Source organism: Pelobates fuscus, chromosome 10 (genome assembly GCF_036172605.1).
Source record: "Pelobates fuscus isolate aPelFus1 chromosome 10, aPelFus1.pri, whole genome shotgun sequence".
NCBI lineage: Eukaryota > Metazoa > Chordata > Amphibia > Anura > Pelobatidae > Pelobates > Pelobates fuscus.
In genome coordinates, this window is record NC_086326.1 from 64,524,122 (window position 1) to 64,538,119 (window position 13,998).

Below are 13,998 nucleotides of genomic sequence, written 5' to 3' on the forward strand. Positions count from 1 at the left end.
AATAGCTCAAACACAATAAATGCTTCAAGTGGTTTCCCCAAATTCAACTGAAAATACAAATTATAATGACTTCTCCGGTCTCAACATTATTCAACCCCTTCATGGTTCTTAGAAGAGCACTATTTTCTGTTATGACCTGCTGCAAACAAGATCCTTAGCTACACATCAGCTTCTGGCAGCATTCCTGAGGAATCTTAGCTCATGAGCAATGGCCTCCAGTTCAGTAATATTATTGGGTTTGTATGCTAACCGTCTTTTTCAAATACCACCAGAGATTTTCTATGGGCTTCAATTCAGGTGACTGTGATGGCCACTGTAGAATTTTCCAGGACTTGTTCTGTGTGACAAAATGCCTTTTGTCACTGGATTTTTATATGACCAACTGCCCTTTGCCCCTGGCTCTTGGAGGAGCCTGATTGCCAGCCTCCTCCCTCATGACTATGGCCCTGAGGTGTATTGCCATTTAAAAAAAACTATTTGGGGCTTATTGGCTTCTAAAAGACTGTTTCTACCCATTTGAATCCATGGGAAGATGTGTCTCTTCCCCTCCCCCGTTTCCTGTCTATTGTTCCAGCAGGGCGTTGTCCCAGGCACACTGCCAGACTAGTTGGAACTTGCTGTTTTGCCCCTCCTCTGTCTCTCATCAGCTCTTGCTATGTTTAACCCCATGGTAATTTGACTGTGTTTGTGGTATCTGAGCGCTGTTTGGATATAGTGAGCGCTCAGATCCAAGCTATCTGGGGATACGTTGAATGTGGGGGTTCTGTTAAGTATAATAGGAATTATGTATTTTTATGTGTTTTTACTGTTGTTGTAAATGGAGATATTTTCTGTATGCTGGAGATAATTGGCTTACCACACCCAAGCCATGCTTGCAGATGGTCACAAAGGGACGTTCAACTACTTTTGACCCACTGGACCAATTTGTATGATTTTGACGTATGTTTGTATTTGGAGTATGCTGATTCTGAAAATGTAAGTTTTCTGTGAATGTGATGTATACTTTTAGAGTTCTGAATATTGTGTAAAACTGTGTATTTTCCTGCCTGTGATAATTAAGTTAGACCACTGTGTTCAGTAATTATATCACAGGCAGAGGGGAGGATTTTGTGTGGGAGTGTCTGAGTGTATTGTACGTATTGATTGGTTGTTCTGCCAAACCCTGTGGGCAGTACTATGTGTGTAAAATGTGCATAAAAGCAGAGTGTTTGATTAAAAGCTTCAGTTCTACTTCACCCTCAATTTGGAGTGCTGTCTCTTATTGCTACAAGGGATTGCTATGCTCTGCATACTCTCTTGCTATATTCACTGCTAAGCTCTTGTAAGAGCTTGTTCCTGTCTTGCTCTCTGAAGGAGTCTACGGTGGTTATGGTGCCGGCTGGAGTGCTTGGAGCCCTCAGGAAGCGCTAGGAGCATCCTTCAACGGAGGTACCCAGTCTGGGTGCCAGGTGATCTGTTACACCTGCAACCAAGTTTTGGTAGAGTTTGAGATATGCTTGGGATCATTGTCTTGTTGGAAGGTCCAGTAATGCCCAAACCTCATCTTCCTCACAGATGGCATGATGTTTTCTCCTAGGATTTCCTGATACTTCAATGAATCTATCTTGCCTTTCGCACGCTACAGATGTCCAGTGCCAGAGGATGCAAAGCAGTACCAGGGCATCATCAAGCCATTACCATGTAGGCAGAGTGTTCTTTTCAGCATATGCTTCATTCTTCTTTCTCCAGACATACTGATGATCCATTGAGCTGAAAGGTTCCACTGAAAAGTTTAGAGCCAAATTTTCATGTGCTCTTGGGTCAGTAGTGGTATAGTAGTGGTTCTTGCATGAAAATCTTTGGCGTTTAGTACATGCCTTATTTTGCTCACTGAAACCTGCCTATTGCCACTGAGTCTTGCTGCAGATCTCAAAGGTTATTCACAACTTACCTTCTCAGAAATCTGTTTGCAGTCATTGATAGCTTCCTTTATATGCCCAGTCCAGTTAGTGTAACCACAGTTCCTTCAAATTTGAACTTGAGAACTATGCTTACAATTGTGCTTCTAGGAATAGTCAGTGCCTTCACTAAGGCAATGATCTCTTCTCTTAACTTTGTGGACCATTCTTTTGACTTCTTTCTAACATTCAGTCAAACATGACACTGAACAACCGCTTCAACCCGATCGTGTGCCATTTTCACCATGTACTCTACTGTGCATATGATTTGAGCTTGTCTCTTGGGGCTCATATCCTTGTGAGTTTGAGCTGTATTATCTTACTTTTATAATATTGTTATATTGTTATATGGTTTTACACGATATAGTCTTCTCTCTTTTTCTTTCCAACTTATTATTAGATGTTCCTGTGTTCCCATTTAGAGTAGGTGTTTATATTAGAATCACTTATGCTCTAGAGGTTGGTGGCTGTTTAGCTTCCTTCCACTTTCTTTGTGTGTATGTCTTGAGGTGGGTGAGAGAGACTCCCACTTGAGTGCAGTAGCATATTTCAATACTATACACGGTGAAGGGCCTTCCTAATCACACAGATGTACATTTTGCAACTCTTAAAGCATTTGTTGTGTTGATTTGTACATTGCAAACAGCTAAAAGTCTATAAATTGTGACAATAAAATTATCTGTGGGGGTTGAAGAATTGTGATTAAGACTGTAGGTAACCATTCCTTATTTAATGTGATATGTAACAAGGTGGATTTATAGAACACTATGCTCGTAGTTTGAAAGAGACATTTATAGTTCTCTGTGAACCATTTCTGACTTTTCCCACAAGGTTCTCCATATGCTTCTTTTAAAAATGATTAATCCGAAAATAAAGCTTTATTACATAAAATGTACTGTATTACTTTACCTTTTTCAGCGTTTCCTTCAATGATTATGAGACCTTTTCACAAAGTATATGCAAGGTCGCAATGTAATTATGACAGTAGTGGCTAATAGAACGCTTTATTATATTTTAATAGTGCTGGGGCTTTCAACCTTAGATTACAATCACAGTCAAGACATCTGACAAAGGCAGTAAAATAATAATTATGAATAATCAATCCTATTAACGTACATGTTTGAAGATCTTGGTGAAGGAAGAGTTGTATAGAATGTTGCCATGAAGTATATTTCATTAGGAATTTATTGAAACATGTGAAGGAAAAATAATTCAACAAAAATAGTTTTCATGTTGGTTTGTATTCCCATTTAGTAAGATAAGCTTCTCCTTTGGTGAACCCACGAGCATAGATCAGGTAATTTCTTGGTTATTGTGTATAGAATCTGTATTTGATTTTCATGTGTCAATCCCCAAAAGGTTAAGGTAAATTTAAGGAGCACTCATCAAGTATTTCCTCTTTATTATAGATCCTTAAAATGGACGTTAAGGTAAGGTTCTGCTGTTTTGCCTATGATTAAATGTACTTGGACATTATGTATATGTATATGTGTATATGTATATGTGTGTGTGTATATATATGTGTATATATATATATATATATATATATATATATATATATATACATATATATATATATATATAAAATGTTCTGTATCCTCAAACATAGTTGATCACTGTACATGTTTACAATGATTTGTTTAACCTATAATAATAAAATAATTTTTAATGTTGAAGCAACTTGAACCTTTTATTGGATATCATTCCAAACTTGAAGGGAAACTTGAGGCACCAAATCATCTTTAGCTTAATGAAGCAGGTTTGGTATATAGATCATGCCCCTGCAGTCTCAATGCTCAATGCCATTTATGAGTTAAATAACTTTGTTTATACAGACCTAGCCACAGTGATGTATCTTCCGCGAGGCAAACAAGGCATTTGCCTTGGGCGGCACCCCCAAATGCCCAGGCAGATCCCTTGTTTGCCTCAAGTCCTGGGGGTCTTAAGAGCTGGCCATTTTTGTTTCCCCCCCCCCACCCCCCCCCGAGGCAGGTGGTGGGCAGTGAGGGAGCATGCTCACCTGAGCGATTCCTGCTCAGCTCCCTTGCGCGCCGCTTAATGAAGCCAGGAGCCGGAATATGACGTCACTCCGGCTCCCGACATCACTAAGCGGCGCGCGAGGAAGCTGAGCAGGAAAATCAGAGCTCCCTCGCCGCCTACTCAGCCCACCCCCTGTGGCCCCACTGAAACGCAGGTAAGTAATCCACTCCAGCTCTCCCAGGGATTTAAATTAAAATTTAAAAAAATAATAATTGTGAGTGTTGGTGGAAATGTGTCTGTGAATGTGTGTGTGTGTGTGTGTGTGTCGGACAGTGAGTGCGTGAGTCTGTCAGTCTGTGTCTGTCTATCAGTGTGTCAAATCATTGAGTGTGTGTATGTCATTGTTTGTCAGTGTATATGAGAGTGTGTGTCTGTCAATGAGTGTATGCATCTATCAGTGAGTGTGCGTCTGTTAGTGAGTGAGCGTCTGTCAGTCAAAGTGCGGCCTTGACAGGAAAGGGTGGGGAAAATTAAAATTAGGAGGGGTGCCTGAGCAGGGCAGCACAAATCCTAAATACACCACTGCCTAGCCACACCTCCCTGCATGTTACTTGCACAGCCTTCCTAAACACTTCCTGTAAAGAGAGATCTAATGTTTAAACTCCAATTATTGCCAATTCTGCTCAATTGAGAATTTCGTATCTCCTGCTCTGTACATAGGCACTCTGTCATTAGTGGACTGGTCTGAAACTGAGATTGATGGGTAAAGGGGGAGGAGCTGAAAAAACTCTCCTTGCTGAGAAGCCTGCCTGACCATGCAACCTGATCAAGATTATAGTAAGTTAATAAACATGTATTACAAGTTTATTTGTTTTTGTTTTTTTTTTTGCTTTTTAAAAAAATATATATGTATATATATTTTGGTTTGTATATTTGTATAAAAGTTTTCACTAGCTGGTTTAAAAAATAATAGTCAAGAGATGCATGTACCTTTAAACAATTCATAAATAAATACAAAGTAAATTGTCAATTAGAAAACACTCATTTGCTGTTTGTGTGTTACATATTTATAAAACTACTAAAGTCCTAATGTTGAACTACCTTGCTGAATGACCATACATTAGTGTTGACAAGCTAAGATCCCAGTAAATGATTTGGTAGCATCCTCGTGGTTTGTTCCCATACTTGTAAATTAAAATTGTCAACCTGACTATATGTAACATAACATGATATTGAAATATGGGGGTCTTGTTAAAAATCAGAAAGCATGATTATCTCTGCTGCATTCTTCAGGAAATTCTGCTAAACTCCAGCAGTATGTATATGATATTCAACATGCAATTAAAAAAAATAAAAACATACCCCACAGCTGGTTCCAAAAGCTTACCAGTGTACAGTATCTCTGAACCCAAAATGTTAAATCTGAGCAAACAATTGCAAAGAACATGAAATGTGTTGAAGATATACTTAGTCCCATTTACTAAAGTGAGAATTAAAAGTGAATTTCAAATTTAAGGCCAGAGTAGTAGAACCGAAAGGATAGCTGACATGCACATGAAGTGGCACAGCACTTGTGCAACTGGTGATGGGTGGATGTGTGTGTGCGCAAAGCATGGTTGGACTGGTGGTGCGATGCTTTGTCCCCTCGTGCAAGACTCCAGTAATGTAAGCATCTGGACACGGATGGAGCTTCAGATCCTAATTTTAAACACATGTTAAAAATAAACCTATATCTGCATTGCTGGCATTATCTGTGATATAAACATTCGCTTTTATTTAATAGCAAACCATATTTTGTAAAACAGCAGAAATAGATTAGTTGACAGCATATCAATAATATGTGAATCAATTTATTTGTGTAATTGTGCAGCACTCTGTTTGATTTAATAACTTGCTATTGGCGAGCTACAAAACATATCTCTAAACTTTAATTAGCTACATTGTAAGGGAGCAGATTCTATAACCAGCTTCTACAGAAAAAAAATGTATTTCAGAATTGGACAAAAAAAAATGAACTTGAATGGAATATCAGTGGTTTGTTTATCTTAAAAAAATAATTGCATACAATAAAATTATTTCTGAAATTGCAGTGTATGTTTTAACGTCTAGAACTGCAGATAAACCTAGTTTGAAATGATGCGGTCTCCATCGCAGTCTAATTATCTGGTCAAAGGGCTTCTTGCAGCTAAAAGATAGAGTGAGTTAAAGTTTAACCTGCCAGGATTGTAAACCAAACCTAAGGCCAATGAACCTTTGGAGTTTGATATGATTAAGGAATAAGCACTGGTACACGTAGCAAATTCGCCATAATCAAGGAAAACTCAGGGTGGTGATCTCTGAAATTGCTAAGGTAGGGCTGCTTTACTGAAACTGTAAATTATGCCAATAATGTAGCTTGAACTGTCAAGAGCTAGTTAAATTCTATATGTTTGCATTTGCTAGAACATTTCCATTTTGTCAAATTTGTTCTGCAGGTTTCTAAACGGATTATGTCAAACATGTGGCATGTTTCCTATTAAAAAAATATATTTGTATTCACCTACCAGAGTTTATAACGAAGTCATTATAATATTTTAAAGTGATCCAACAGGTTTTATGGAAATATAAATATTACAACAGATGGAGACAGATGAAATCTAAACAACAGGTGTTACAAATTATTCTTAACAAGCACCGCTTGTGAGTGAAAATACAGTGGGTTTTCTAAAATTTCACATTTTTGTTTAGACAAAAAAAAGTTAAATATCTAGTTTAAATTACCTATGCATTTTAAGGCAGGTTGATATTGTTTACCATCAAATGTTCTAAAATATAAACAACACATTTATAAAAAAACAGCAAAAAGAATAAAAAAGTTTTTTTTTTGTTTTTTTTGTCTATAATTTCAAAATCAAATTTTTATTCTTTTTACAATCAGAACTAATATTATATTTGTTCAATGTTTTTAATGTTACCGTCTATTTGGACAAAAGCTATAATATATTATGAAAATAAAATATATATTTAAAAAAAAAAATATATATATATATATATATTTCATAAAATATATCAGCAACATTAAACAACGTCATATAACAATCTTTTGCAAATTGTTTTTATTCTGTTATGAAATATTTTTAGATATATGTTGCTTATTTATGTTAAACTAAATGTGATATTAGCCTTTGAAGTGTGTTTTGTGTATGTTTTAGACGTCGGTGCTGGATAAATGGCTTCAATTTAGTTACAATGGGCAGTAGGGAATATAAAAATATCTTGTGTATATTTAGATATGTGTTTATAAAATAATTGTTTGGTGATTACCTAGCAAACATCATGTTCAGTTAGAATCACTACTACTAATAGATTTATCAAAGCAAGAATTTTCACTTTCAATATTTATCTATCATGAATAAGCATTTAGCTTTTGGCTTGTTAGGAAAATTGAAAAATTATAAACAAATTAGTGCCGAACCATAGCCAAGTCTTTGTAATAACATAATCCTTGCTATCATTAAAAATACAATGTAGTTAAAATGTTTACTTAGTACAATTGCCTAATTTGCTTATCCTATTCTGCTAATGATAATGTTTTAAATTAAAGCTTTACTGAATCTGGTTCTATAAACCGTTACAATTGGAAAGAGTGCCCCAATTAAATGGCTCTGTTGGATAATGTTAGTGTCTGATTTAAGGTGTAAATAAGCATATTTTCTTTTTTTGTTTTTTTTTATCGGAAAGATATTTCTGAAATACAATTTGGATAATGTTTTAAAAAATAACAATATAAATACGTTATTTAATTATTATTTTTTTGTAATAATGTACATGTTCAATTTATCAATACAACGATCTAATCTCAGATAATCACTGGCTATGGAACCTTTGGCCAAGGTACCCTACATATGTCATATGTGAACATAGCACCATGTGATCTGATGTATGTTTTGTAGATACAGACCTGGATAAAAAGAGAGATAACACTGTTATCATGATACAAAGTCTGTGCTTCTTTGGTAGGCTCGAGGTGACCTGATTTTAAAAAAGATCTAAGCTTGAAACTTATTGGGGTCTGTCTCAAATGTACATAGCAGGGAGCACAAAGAAACACGATCCATGCAAGTTGTTGGCAGCTTTTTTCTGTCTGCCTTATTTTTTATTTTATTTTTTGGTATTGAATTTTCAGCATTTGAACAGTTAAAAAATAAAGATAAATAATTAATAATGAGTCCACAGAGTATTTACTAAATCATTAGACAGCCATGCTATTGTATCCTAACCCCTCCTCCCCCAATCTCCTCTACCCCTCTAATGTTAATTAAAATTAATATTTCCCGATCTAATTAGAATTATCATACCAAATGCAGTATAGATAAACAATACCCAAGTTATTATCTTCTTCTGATCATTGGACTTGACATCTTTTAAAATGAAAATATTTGAATCCCAAATAGAAAATAACAATAACAAAAAGACCACTAAACATGCAGATTTTTGAAATGTATTTGTTTGTTGGTTTTATATCTAAAGCAAGTTTAAGATGATTGGCTGGGATTTTCCAGCCAGCCGCATTTCTCTATTTATTTCCCATTGGCCTCAATGCAGAACCAGTTGGAACCCTTGTAGCTTTAAATGAACTCTCCAAACACACAGAGCACTTAACATTTCTACGAGCACATCAGGATGTGATTATATTTATTGCAGTTTTTGAAAGTGCTGCTTTCTATTTGAAATAATCACTTTTATAAAAAATTACAGAAACACCTCCCTGCCATTTTTTTGTTGTTGTTGTTTTTATTGGGATAATATCCTACCCACTATCCCAAATCCATATGTACATTTAAATAAATGGAGTTTTTTTTGTGTCCAATGGCCATTCAAGTGTCAGCTCACCTGCCACACCAAGGCCAAACTTTGAAGTGATACAAAAAACAGTTATTTAACAACTTAAGGACACATGACGGAAATATTCCGTCATGATTCCCTTTTATTTCTGAAGTTGTGTCCTTAAGGGGTTAAAATGGTTATTTGCATATGGATGTTTGATAGTGCGCAGGTTTTTATTTTCTATGTATTTGGGCTGACGATTACTGTGGCTGTTTTATGTTGGCCAAAAGTAGTAGTGGCAGTGTTTGTATTTGCTTTTGTATTACACAGCCATGTTACAGTGCTGCCACCCACCTCATGCTTACCCTATTAAGGCTTAGTAAGTTTCTAGGGGTTTAGAAAAATACCCCTTACTGTCGAGCAGTTTTCAATTCAACAATCATATATACATGGGGGGCGTCCCAATGAGTAAGCCGTGAAGTACAGTCCCAGATCATGTCGTGGCTACTGCGTAGGGTTCAGTGGGAGGCCGTCATGGCACCGATTCCGGGGTGCTGGCTGCATCTCTCTCGAAGGAGTGGTTGGGCCCCGTTGATGGCTCCACCGGATCAAGTGAGTTCAAGGGGAGGGCCAGCTCTCTTGGCCTCTTGCATGTTCTGGATGACCTGGGTAGTGTCTCCTTTGGTGATATATAAGGTGCGGCCTGGTCCCCATTGGTATCTGAGTTGGTGTAGTCGCAGGAGAGTTTTGAATGGTCACATAGACTTTCTCCAAGCTAAAGTCCCGCCCGAGAGGTCGGAGTAAAAGGACAAGGCCATTTCTTCAAAGAGGTACGTTGGTTGTCCTCTGGTAGCTTTCAGGACTGTGGCCTTATCTTCCATGGTCTGGAACCGGATCACTACGTCTCCGGATGGTGCTTTAGCTGGTCTCGGTATGTGGAAGATTCCGTCCAGTGCCATCATTCTGGTTGCTTTCAGGGTCATTAATCTGGTGAGTAGCCATCTGGTAAAATGTGGGAGCTCGGCCTCTGGAACAGAGTCAGCTATGCCTCAAATTTTTAGGTTATTTTGGTGGCGTTTATCCTCCAGCTTGGCAAGTTGTTGTTCGTAGAGCAGATTCTGTTGTCGCAGTTCTTGAACTCCAGTCTGGAGCTCAGTTATCTGGCACATGTGGTTGCTGGAGGTACCCTCCACTGATCCAAGCCTGGCTTAGATACTCTTCAGGTCATTCCGGACCATAGCCACCTCAGCAGAGATCTTTTTGTGGTGATCTGCCATAAGCTCTCCAATGGCCTCCATTGTCACCGGAGTGAGTGTTGTTGTGGGAGGCTGGGTTAGTCCCCGGGCGGGCGGTGACAGCGTCAGGGCTGGTCCCCTTCTGCTTCATTGGATGTCCCATCAGAAAAATCTGAGCACCCTCCATGGAGGGACGCCATCTTGGCGCCAGAGGCATTGTGGTCCTGCCGCCAGAGCTCCCCAATGTTCATGCCCAGCTGGGGCTTATCCGGTTTTTGTTTTTTAGATTTACGATCCATGGGGCCCGGGTGAGTCTTAGGGTCACCCTGGGGTGAAGATATCTCATGTCCGAGCGTTTTAGGTGGTCGATTATCGTATTATTGTTATGGAGCTCCGCGGCCATGCGACCATCCTCTTCCACAGCTAGGCTCTGCCCCCTATTATTATTATTATTATTATTATTGGCATTTATATAGCACCAACAGATTCCGCCGAGCTTTACAATATTCTGAGAGGGGGAGATTATTCACACCTGTTTAAGATCCATTGGACATTCCTGATATGGGTTCTATATCCTGCTGTTTCAGGTGTGAGGAAACCACAGAAAAGCGAATGCAATGCAACTGCAACCATGTCATTTAAGATCCCGTGTGGCTGCAGGAAGTTTTCCCAGGGCATTTCCACCCATATAAGGTGGTAATAGTGGTAATCATTGGATAGCTTGCAGCACTTTCTTGAAGCCACGTATTCGGTGGGAGGTCATCCTTTCAGAACCCATCAGTCACCAGTGACACGTCCGAACTTGGGCCCTCTAACTAGCATGAAGATTTCATACTGCTTATTGTGGAGAGGTATGCATTTTGGTTTTAAAGTTCCAAGCATCATAACAATCCCTGTCCATATCTCGTTTGCAGCTAGAAACCTTCTCCCTGCTCAAACAGGTGTTATAGATGGATGCCATACTGGTTCCACATCCTTTGTGGGACATTGTTGTCTTTTTCAAAAGCAAATGACATGCAACAGTTGCAACAATAAAATATAATAAAAGGAGCAGTGCATTACACTGGTTTATTTTTTGTCTTTTAAATGAATGAATAAATATGTTGCTGTGTGCTACATACCCCATGAATCTCTATGTGCTATTTTGCCCTAAAAATGCTAGGAATTGTTGAAATTCAGATTGAGGCTTATTGGTAAGTTACAGGGAATTTTCTGAATTGGATTAAAATTTTTGTAAAACACTAATTATTCCATACCTAAGTACTCTCTGTAGTTTTTTTAGTTTTATAGTTTTATATCTGGTAAATGCATAGATTCAGGTCACAAAGGTCCAAGACCTCGATTTTAATACTATTTGATAAGCTTCTCAAATAATTTCATATCTTTGCATTAACTTTTAAAATTATTTTTCAAAATATTAAAATATCAACACTATATCATATATAAAAGATATAAATAAATACAAAATATTGAAATATTACAGGATTAATAATATATTTTGATAAGAAGGATAGTTTTCATAATATTAAACCATTTTAAAAGTTTATCTAAAAATATTAAATCACTTGGAAAATGTATCCACCAGGCATAAATCAAGACCTAATATTAATCTACATATTTTTAATTACTAATGAGTTATGTAAATAACAAAAATAACCCATTTATAAAGTGAATAAATAATGGCAAATACTTACTAACAAATATTTACTACATTTTTGCATTTAACACTACTAATGATTTACAAATTAAAGGTTTTTCTTGTCTACTTAAAGAGACACTATCGTCACCCAGATCACTTCATCTCATTGAAGTGATCTGGTTGCACTGTCCCTCTCCCCTTAACCATGCAATTGTAATTATTGCAGTTATAGAGGAAGCCTATCAGACAGCCACTAGAGGCACTTCTGGGTCCTTAGCGGACTTTAGGTCTGCTAAATAAAGCTGGATGTCCTCATGCTTTGCATCGGAACATCTAGCATCAGCTAAAACTACATAGGAAACTATTGATTCAATGCTTTCCTATGATGAAGTCGTAATGCGATTTGCATGCGCATTAGGTTACCCCTCGCCGGCTGATGTCGGTAGATGAGGAGCGGAGTCTTCAGCGCTGGAATCAGGTAAGTGACAAAAGGGTTTATAACTATAGTTTCCCTTTAAGTAATGGCACATGTGATACAAAGTACTGCATGATAATAGATTTATTAATTGATGGACACACCTCTATATATTGTTGTATGGCTTGACAAAGGCACCAAGAGTGCTGAAACATTGCCTGGCCTTGGTGGCCGAATAAACTATCATTGACCTGTATGCTGTGTGCCGAGGATTTCATTTCTTTTGTATCACCATATATTTATGTCGGGGACCAATAAACCACCACTGAAAGCCTTATTCTGCCAAAGTGGAAAAAACACATAGTCCCAAACTTGACAGGCTCTTAGCTATAAGAAAATTGTGGTCTTTAAAAGAATATTGTTGCTCTTATACTATTTCTACTGTTGTATTTTTTTATACTGAGATAAGGGGATCATAATTACATTACTGGGACCTTCAGGACTTCTCCATGACTCACCAAGCCTCGACAATAGAGTATAATTGTACACAAGACCATTATGTACTTCCTATTTGATTCTCTTATCTACGTAGTATTATTTTATTGCAGAGCCATCTATATACCATGTTTCATTTTATTTATTTTGTTTGTTTTGTTGTATTGTTTGGTCATTACCTTTGTTGAGATTTCTTTATTTTTGACTATTGCTAATTTACTCATGTACAATTTTACTAATGTACTTTTGCAATTTTTTCATTAAAAATAAAAAATAGTGGAAAAACAGCTATTTCAATTGACTTCATTATATATTCTTAAAAACACTATAAAAATGTGTGTTCACTAAACTGTGAATTGTCAATAACTGCAAGTTTAAGGCTACAATAATGAACCTAGAATCATAGCTGACCTGGAGATTTTCCTATTCAGCTATTTTGTCTAAAAACATGCAATTTATAGGTGAATTCCTGATAATTTTAGTGTAACAAATACCCCGGTTTGGGTTTAGGCTATTTCATCTTATCACAGACTTCTAGAAACTAAACATTCTTATTTATAAGACTTTTATATTGTTATTGAATGTGTATTTGGTCTGTTTATACTGGTAGTATGCATTTGGAATTACAGCTAAATTATTATTGGTAAAAGCTATAAAATGGTACTGTACATTTATTAAAGGGACACTGTGGGTACTGTAACTGATTCATTTAATGTTCATCTACTTCCATTCAGTGTTAAACCGTTTGTAATTTGTTATAATATTAAATGAGTGTCCCCAGCAGCCAGAGGTGACAGTGTATGTTTGTGGTGGGATGGGGGAGCTGAGGCACCTGAGGCAAGCAAGTATTGCAACCACTAACTCGTGGACCATTAGCACTCCCCCAATTCCCTTAATGGGCGCCTACCTAACCTCACTCCTCTTTCCCTACCCACCTGGTCTCCATGATGTGCATGACACTGATAGTTGCATAATTTTTAAAATCCACCTCACGCCTTAAGTACTATGTATAGTCTAAATTTTAGGCAGGGGGTACACCTACTGACTTGTTTTTGTTTGTTTTTTCTTTAAATGATTGGCCTCTTCCTTTTATTTATCCGTCTTGGTATGGGGTATTGCTCTGGAGCAAGGTTTTCTTATGCAATGAGCTTAATGATGTGTATTTGTAAATATAGGTTTCTATAATACTCTGAAAACATCCAAATATTTGGTGCCATCATATGATTCATAGAACAAGTTGATGTTGGACATAAGGCAATGCCCCTGCTAGCACTCCATTCACTCTGTGATGCTTGTAATAAAGAGGACGCACTAGCATGAGCAACAATGGGTGGTTGTGATTGGCTGTCACAGCTCTCTTTGCTGCTATTGAGTTAGAATGGCTAGTAGGAAGGCCATGCCAACACTGAATGAAGGGTCAGCACCAGAGGGCTGCGGGCAGTAAAACCAATCCAATAAGACAAAATGGCTATAGTGCCTACAGTGTGCCTT

At 37.4% G+C, this 13,998-nt stretch overlaps 1 protein-coding gene across 3 annotated transcripts in view; it reads left to right on the plus strand.

The window, feature by feature from the left end:
• The first annotated feature begins 6,186 nt into the window (after positions 1-6,186).
• Positions 6,187-13,998, plus strand: part of A1CF (APOBEC1 complementation factor) — a 50,002-nt gene continuing 42,190 nt past the window's right edge. For 2 of the 3 annotated variants that reach the window (XM_063434124.1, XM_063434125.1), the window contains exon 1: positions 6,187-6,267. The gene's annotated coding sequence lies outside the window, so the exon portion shown is untranslated. The remainder of the gene's footprint in view (positions 6,268-13,998) is intronic. The other variant, XM_063434126.1, reaches the window with a different exon arrangement.